Source organism: Galeopterus variegatus, unplaced genomic scaffold, assembly GCF_000696425.1.
Source record: "Galeopterus variegatus unplaced genomic scaffold, G_variegatus-3.0.2 Scaffold5674, whole genome shotgun sequence".
In the NCBI taxonomy this organism is placed as follows: Eukaryota; Metazoa; Chordata; class Mammalia; order Dermoptera; family Cynocephalidae; genus Galeopterus; species Galeopterus variegatus.
In genome coordinates, this window is record NW_007731785.1 from 121,592 (window position 1) to 130,121 (window position 8,530).

General features: G+C 36.0%; 1 pseudogene; it reads left to right on the forward strand.

The window, feature by feature from the left end:
- Window positions 1-2,598: 2,598 nt before the first annotated feature.
- LOC103605240 lies at window positions 2,599-3,147 on the forward strand (annotated as a pseudogene).
- Window positions 3,148-8,530: the final 5,383 nt, after the last annotated feature.

An 8,530-nucleotide genomic window follows, 5' to 3' on the forward strand; every position in this document is an offset into this window, starting at 1 on the left:
TACTGATGTACTGATGTGTGTTGCAATCTAGATAAATCTTGAAAGTATTATGCTAAATGAAAGAAGTCAGACAAAAAGTCATGTATTATATTATTACATTTATCTAAAATAGCAAGAATAGGTAAATCCTTTGAGACAGAAAGGAGGTTAGTGATTTCCAGGGTTTCTGGGGGAGGGAAAAATGGGGAATAGCCTGCTTAATGGATATGGGTTTATATTGTTGTGATGAAAGTGTTTGGAACTAGGTAGAGACAGTGATTGCACATTGTGAATGTAGTAAATGCCATAGAACTGTTCACTTTTAAATTGTTGTTATGTGAATTCCATCTCAATGAAAGCATTTTTGTGGGATTTGTAATGCAGTGCTTAGAGTAAAATTTACAACTGTAAATGCTTATATTAGAAAATATTTAATATTCAAGGTAATTTGTGAAGTTCCAATCATGAGAAACTAGATAAAGAGCAAATTAAATTCAAAATAAGTAGAGAGTAGAGAACAATAAATAGCAGAAGTTTAAAAAAATAGAGTTTAGTATATACAATAAAATTGATAATAAAAATAAATAATGGAATTTATAGTTTGCTTCTTTAATTGAATTAAATTGATAAGCCTCTAACTACCAATGTCAGTTACTAAAGCATATATCACAGTATAGAGCCTATAGATCAAGTAATCATGGAACCATGGTCCATGGCCCAAATCTTGTCCTACCAACCACTTTGTAAATACAGTTTTATTGAGACTATTTCCATGCTACAATGTCAAAGTTGAGTACTTGCAATAAAGAATATATGACCTGTACTGCCTAAAATATATACTATTTGGCTCTTTATTATTAAATTTTGCTGATCCTTGCTATATATAATAAAATAATAAAGAAATATTATAAGTATTTTATCACAAGAAATTCAACAATTTAAATTAAGTGGAACATTTTTTGAAAGACAAAAATTACAAAAACTAATTCACGAAGAAACAAAATGTGAATATTCCTATTTCAAAAAATAAATTCATAACAAAACAACTTCCCACAAAGGAAAGTGGATTCACTATTGAATTTTGCCATGAATTTAAAGAGACAATAATAATCTTAACATAAACACTTTTAGAAATAGAAGAGGGAAGAACATATACCAATTTTTTTGAGATCAGCATTACCCTGTGCTATGGATTCAATGTATCCCTCCCAAATTCATGTGTTAGAAACCTAGTTTCCATTGCAACGTGTTAAGAGGGTGGGAAATCTGATTATGGTTTGTGAAAGGTGGGGTCTTTAAGGGATGATTGGATCATGAAGACTATACCCTCCATGAATCCATTCACAGAGTAATGGGTTAATGGTTTAGTGGTTTGTCACAGGAGGGGCACTGGTGGCTTTATAAGGAGAGCAAGGAAGTGCATCCAAGCTCTCTTGCTCATGACATTCTCACCATGTGGTACCCTGGTGATCACAGGACTCTACTGAGAGTCACCACCAAGAAGGCCCTCACCAGATGCGCACCTGGACTATGGATTTCCCAGCTTCTAAAACTGTAAGAAACAAATTACATTTTCTTATAAATGACCCAGTTTCAGGTATTCTGTTATAAGCAACAGAAAATGGACTAATACATGCTGATATCGACACCAGACAGAAATTCCACACACACACACACACAAAAAAACAAACCAAACCCAAAGTACAATCTACAGACTGTGATTGAACATAGAAAAAAAAGTGTGACAAAATATTAGCAAATTGAATTTATCAGTACTATCAGAACATGAAAAGGGTAGCATACCATGAACAAAGGGGGTTTAATCCAAGAGTACAAGTTTGGTTTAATATTCAAAAATTAGTTACTGTAACTCATCATATTAAATGAACTGAGAAAAAAAATATCTCAACAGATACAGAAAAAAGTATTTGAAAAACTTAACCCTCACTGCTGATAGAGAACTTCAGCAAACCATGAAATAAGTTAACATCCTCAAGCTAATGAAGGGTGTCCATGGAATATATACAGTTAATATCACATTTAATGGTAAAATGCAGAATATCCTTTCCAAAAGATCAAGGATGTCCCCTTCATCACTTCCTTTAAATATCCTAGCCATTACACAAAAGGCAGAAATCTTTATGACTTTAAGCTAAACTTTCTTGGAGGGACACAAAAAGTGTGTAGGAAAGGGAAAAATTATAATATTTAATTGATTTTCTCAACTAATAAAATCAAACAAAAAACTGCTCTTCAGAATTTACCATTAGTAATGTGAAAAGGCAAGTACCAAATTGGAAGAAAATTTTATATAGGTAGATACAGATTTAGACAATCCAGATATAGAAATCTCACAAGGAGCTTTCTATTCTATTTTCCTAGGATACATAAAGAACTCTAACATCTCAAAAAGAAGGTATACATTTCAATTTTTAAAATGGGTAAAATATTTGAACAGATGCTTCATGAAAAATAAATATACGAATGGCCAATAAATACATGAAAAGATGTTTAATATTGTTAGCCATCTAGGAAATACAAAATTAAAACAGAAACAATATATATCCACTTCACTTTTTAATTTTGGCCTGTAGAATTGCATGTTTTTTTCCCCACAAGATGGCGCTAAAGGCGAAGAAGGAAGCTCCTACCCCTTCCAAAGCTGAAGCCAACGCAAAGGCTTTGAAGGCCAAGAAGGCAGTGCTGAAAGGAGCTCACAGCCACACACACACACACACACGCACACACACACACGCACGCACGCACGCACACACACGCACACAAAAGAAAAGAAAAAAAGAAGAGAGAAAAGATCCACAGTCAGCCACCTTCAGTGACCCAAAACACTGTGGGAATGAAACAACACAATTATTCTGGGAAGAGTGCCCCCAAGAGAATCAAGCTTGACCACTATGCCACCATCAGGTTCCTCCTGACCACTGAGTCTACCATGAAGAAGACAGAAGACAGCAGCACACTTGGGTTCATGGTGCATGTCAAGGCCAACAAGCACCAGATCAACAGGCTCTGTTGAAGAAGAAGTTCTGTGACCTTGAAGTAACCAAGGTCAACACCCTGATCAGGTCTGATGGAGAGAAGATGGCATATGTTCCACAAGCTCCTGATTATGATGCTTTGGGCATTGCCAACAAAACTGGAATCATCTAAAATGAGTCCAGCTGACAAATTCAATTATACATTTTTTTTCATCCTTAAAAAAAAATTACAGACTTGCATAAGCAACTACTATGTTCTGATTACATCCCATTGTTTCCATGTTCTGCCTACCTGCACTTTTCTCAACAGTATATGAGCTAAGAAAATATTTGGCTGAGGTTTGGAACTTATATGTGACAATGTTCTCTGACTGTGGTTTAGCTTGTTCTCCTTACACAATCTTTTATGAAATAGTTCTAAAAAGCATGTTTCCAGGAAACTGGAAATTCTATGAGCCATTTGTGCTATTTAAATAGAAAAAAAATAATATTTTTTCCTTTAGAATGTATATTATTTTCCCAGTTTCCCTGGAAAATATATGATTTAAAGATACTTAATTAGCATTTATTTCTTTGATCAACTCACTAGGGGCACAGGGACACAATTTTTAAGATAAAAATAATCTATGGAAGAAATGTTTCCTGGATTAAAACCTTTAGTGTAGAGCTTTAATGGAACATAGATTTTTTTTTTTTTAATGGCTGAGTTATAGAGTTATAGAATCTTGGAAAAGGGATTTATAGTGGAAATGCTGACACAACTTTAGTTCCTGTGTGATGGTGTGAACTCTCTGCTATAATAATTAAGCAATTAGGCATGACAGAGAGTGTGAGCTTCCTGAGATAATCATACCCCTGTGGCATTGCAAGTCATGATCCAAAGATAAGTGTTTTTAATCTCCCAAGGGTGTGATTATCAGATGATAACCACACCCACTGGGGAAGACTTATGACTCATAAAAAAATCTTTACCATAAGGAAAAAAATGATTATGCTGCTGAATGCAGATGAAGCTGGCCACGGAGACTGTTGTGTGTTTACCACAAATTAATTAAGAACTGCAAAATGTACACCACCCTAACAATATTGGGCATTGATCCCAGAGACCATTTTTTTCCCCGTTATTGTTGAAATATAGAGATGATAGAAGGAACGTCCACTTCTCAACTCCAGAAAGAAATGAATGATTGATTAAATGAATCGAAAAGATCATATTGTCAAGCCTTTCTATTGACTAAATTTTATCAAGTATATCCTAAGACAGTGTCCTACTTCCCAAATTAATCACATTCAAGCAATTTGATCACTTTAGAATGATTGCATCTTTATCTAAGAGCACTTTTTATCTTAGCATTCATCCACTATTTATTCATTCATTTATTCATTCATCCGTTTTATTCTAGGACCTACCGAGCACACATGAAACTATGCTGGAGATACAAAGAAGTGTAAGACCTATACTCTGATTGTGGAACACAGGCACATAAATAATTATAATGCAGTGAAGCAAGTGCTATAATGGTGGTGATGAAAATGTGCTGTATAAAGTAAAGAAGGAAGCAATTCCAACTAAGGAAGAATAAGCAGACTTCGTGAAGGAGACAATATTTGATCTGGATAGTAATCATAGTAGCTCCTACTTGCCGAGCATGTTCCAAGATCGAAGACATGCTAGAACTAGAAAAATAGGGTAGCCTCCAAAGCAGTACTCTTAACTACTAGGCTCTATTGTGAAATACGGCTTGAGTTTGCATCCTTGTTCATTTCAGAGTCCCACAGGAGGTGAAATACTCCAAGGAAATTGGAATCGGCAATATAAAATGGAGACACTCATAGGGGCACAGCATATTCCTAAACCATTCACTGCAACTAGAGTCTACGATGCAGAATGTGATAGGAAGAGAGGCTGGAAAATTCAAGTTTGCACTAAATTTGGTCTAAGTCACAGAGATTCAATTCTTCACTAAGCAGTTAGTAAAATTGTCCTGAATGAATCTGCTTCCGATTTCAAGATCAGTAACATGGCTCAGCAAACACTAAGGATTCCTTTTCTCACTTTTATCTACAAAGGTTGGAAAGACTTCCTGAGTACTTATATGATTATGGTGGTCATTATAAAAGATATATGTATCAGTCCTGTATAAAAATAATTTCTGATTGTAGTTGTGCAAAGAAAGCATTTTCAAAAGTTTTAAAGAAGGTAGAGATTGTGGGAAAAAAAATTAATTTTAATTTAAAAACTAAACATAAGCTGCATTATACATTTAGGAAGTAAAAATTACTGAACTAGAAACTAATTACAATAAAAACCCTGTAAAAACCAGGTTTGTAGCCATTCTGAGAACTACGTAACAAGTATAGAAAGAATATCCCTATCAATAAGCAAGGACTGAAATTTGCAAAGTGCCATGATCTCTGAGAGATGCAGAACTTTATAACAGGAGGGATCTGCCTTGGAGGAGTATGTAATCTGCTTGAGAGACAAACATAAACAATTTCTCTGACAAACTACCAAGATAAACAACAGAGTTATATATTATTAACTATTCCCTGGAGGACAGATAGAAAACTACTGGACTACCGTTTCTTGGAGCAGTAAAAATTTAACAGAAAAGGTAGTAGAAATCATTTATTGGATGTCCAAAACAGGCCTCCACTTATAAGTCGGATAGCACAGACTTCTGAGCCAGTCAGGTATAAATTTTAATTCTGTTTCAGCACATACGAGGATACTTCAAAAAGTTCATGAAAAAATAGAATCAAAAGATAATATTCATCTTTCCACAAAGGTTTCAATAAACCGTTGTATTATCTGTGTGACCTTCTGTCCATTATTGATTCCTGAATTTCACTGTCCATTTTGTAAAATATAGTCAATAGTTCCTAAACTGCAAAGTGGAAATATTTGAAATGATATGTATAGCATCTAGCTTAGTGGCCAGCATAAAGGAAGCATTCATAAAATGATAGCAATTATGATGATCGCAATGGCATTATGTGACACCCACCATGCTAGACACTAGAGATTTAAAGATAAGTGAGAAATAACCCCTCCTCTGAATTTGGTGACGGTTCCCCCATCGTTGTCAGCTCCTGGGTGCTTCATCATCACTTGTGGTTCTGCATCCTTCTCTGTAGACACTCTCTTTATTAATTTTTTCATTAAATACTTTAGAGTATGCTATCTATTTTCTGCTGGGACCCTGATGATGTATTCCCTAATATAATTCAATGTATGTGCTCCTTAAAACGATTAATATATTTTACTATAAAAATAGTGTCCTAACTTGCTTACATTTGCTAAAATTACCACTTTAGGATAAAGTGTGATGCTTATATTGAGAGTTTTATCACCCTGGCACATAGGTTTGGACCTGAGCATATTCTCTGTTCCCTGGCTATCAGGTTCAGCAGAATGGATGTGGTTCTCCAAAGGGAGCTTCAAAGAATGAACTTCAACTTGGTGGATACAAGCTACAGGACATGTTTTCGTTCTCTTTGATGAAATGTGTCTTCTTCATCTGTAGAAATGGAAATAGAGTTAAAAATTTGAAAAAGACACCTTTCATTCAGATACCACTGGTGCCATGAGAAATTTCTAAAAACACAGGTTCTTGCTTACTCAAATGAATTCTGTCCGTGATTATTTTTTTTTCAGTTTTTTTGTATGTTTGCTGCACATGTTCCTACAATACTCTCTTAATTAAGCTTCACTGATAAGAAAATATTTCTGACAAGGTCAAATGATAGGACCAAGATCTGTAATCACTTTAAGAATGACATTTCAGAAAAAAAACAGAATATTTATTTGGGCTTTTGGGGTTTCCCCCAAATTTATCTTTTTTACCTTAATTTTTGGAAATAAAGAAAATATAAAGAATATGCAAACCATGATCAGTTTAGTTAGTGACTCTGAAACATGGATTCTTTGTATGTAAAATATAAATATCACCCAACTCACAAGATTGCTGATAAATCAAAAAAAAAAAAAAAGTAAAGGACATACCAACATGTTCAGCATGGAATAGTCGTTCTATAACTTAGAGCTGTCATTAACACAATCACAATTTTAACGATATAGAGTTTTTTCATTAAGGGATCATTTAGGGATCTGCTTGGGTACATTTTAATCAAATTGTTGATGTCTCAGTAACTGAGTTGGTGAGGGGAGGAAAGATAGCTCCAGTTCATATCACTTGCTAGCTTTAAATGAGCCCTCGGAATGTGTCACTCACTATTTTAAACATTTTACTTCTCATCTACTGATAAATTTTCAAGGTAAGCTGTGTTATTCCCATTTTACACAGAAGGAAGTGGAGACACAAAGAGGTTAAGTGACTTTTCTGTGTTCCTGTGACCAGTGAGATTAGAGGTAGAATTTGAATCTGGGCAGTCTAATTCTAGAGCCGGAGTTTTTAATTACTAGGCTTTCTTTTTCCCAAGATCTGTGCAGGTTGTTGGGGAAACAGGACTTGATATACTGTCTGAGAACAGTGGGGACTACAGCCAAAATTACCAAATTTATTATTTTTTTTGTCTTTTTTTTTGTGTGTCCGGCAACGGATCGCAACCCTCAGTGTCGCGCCCGTACCGGACCGGGACCGGCAACGGGATGGCAACCTTCGGTGTTGCGCCCGCACCTCACTCAGCCAGTGAGCAGGAACCGGTCTGTATGTGGGATCCGAACCCTCGGCGGGAGCGCCGCCGCGCTCCCAAGCGGCGCACTGTAGCAGAGCGCCACCAGGCCGGCCCAAAATTACCAAATTTAAAAATAGCTACTTAAAATCTTTTCTTGTATAAGATAGGGGAAAATGTTCATTATTACTTACCACGTGCACTTGAGTAAATAGACATCATTATGTGGTAGTTCTTGGTGCAACTTTAATCCAAAACTTGCAATTAGAGCTGTCATTAACACAATCACAATTTTAACGATATAGAGTTTTTTCATTAACGGATCATTTAGGGATCTGCTTGGGTACATTTTAATCAAATTGTTGATGTCTCAGTAACTGAGTTGGTGAGGGGAGGAAAGATAGCTCCAGTTCATATCACTTGCTAGCTTTAAATGAGCCCTCGGAATGTGTCACTCACTATTTTAAACATTTTACTTCTCATCTACTGATAAATTTTCAAGGTAAGCTGTGTTATTCCCATTTTACACAGAAGGAAATGGAGACACAAAGAGGTTAAGTGACTTTTCTGTGTTCCTGTGACCAGTGAGATTAGAGGTAGAATTTGAATCTGGGCAGTCTAATTCTAGAGCCGGAGTTTTTAATTACTAGGCTTTCTTTTTCCCAAGATCTGTGCAGGTTGTTGGGGAAACAGGACTTGATATACTGTCTGAGAACAGTGGGGACTACAGCCAAAATTACCAAATTTATTATTTTTTTTGTCTTTTTTTTTGTGTGTCCGGCAACGGATCGCAACCCTCAGTGTCGCGCCCGTACCGGACCGGGACCGGCAACGGGATGGCAACCTTCGGTGTTGCGCCCGCACCTCGCTCAGCCAGTGAGCGGGAACCGGTCTGTATGTGGGATCCGAACCCTCGGCGG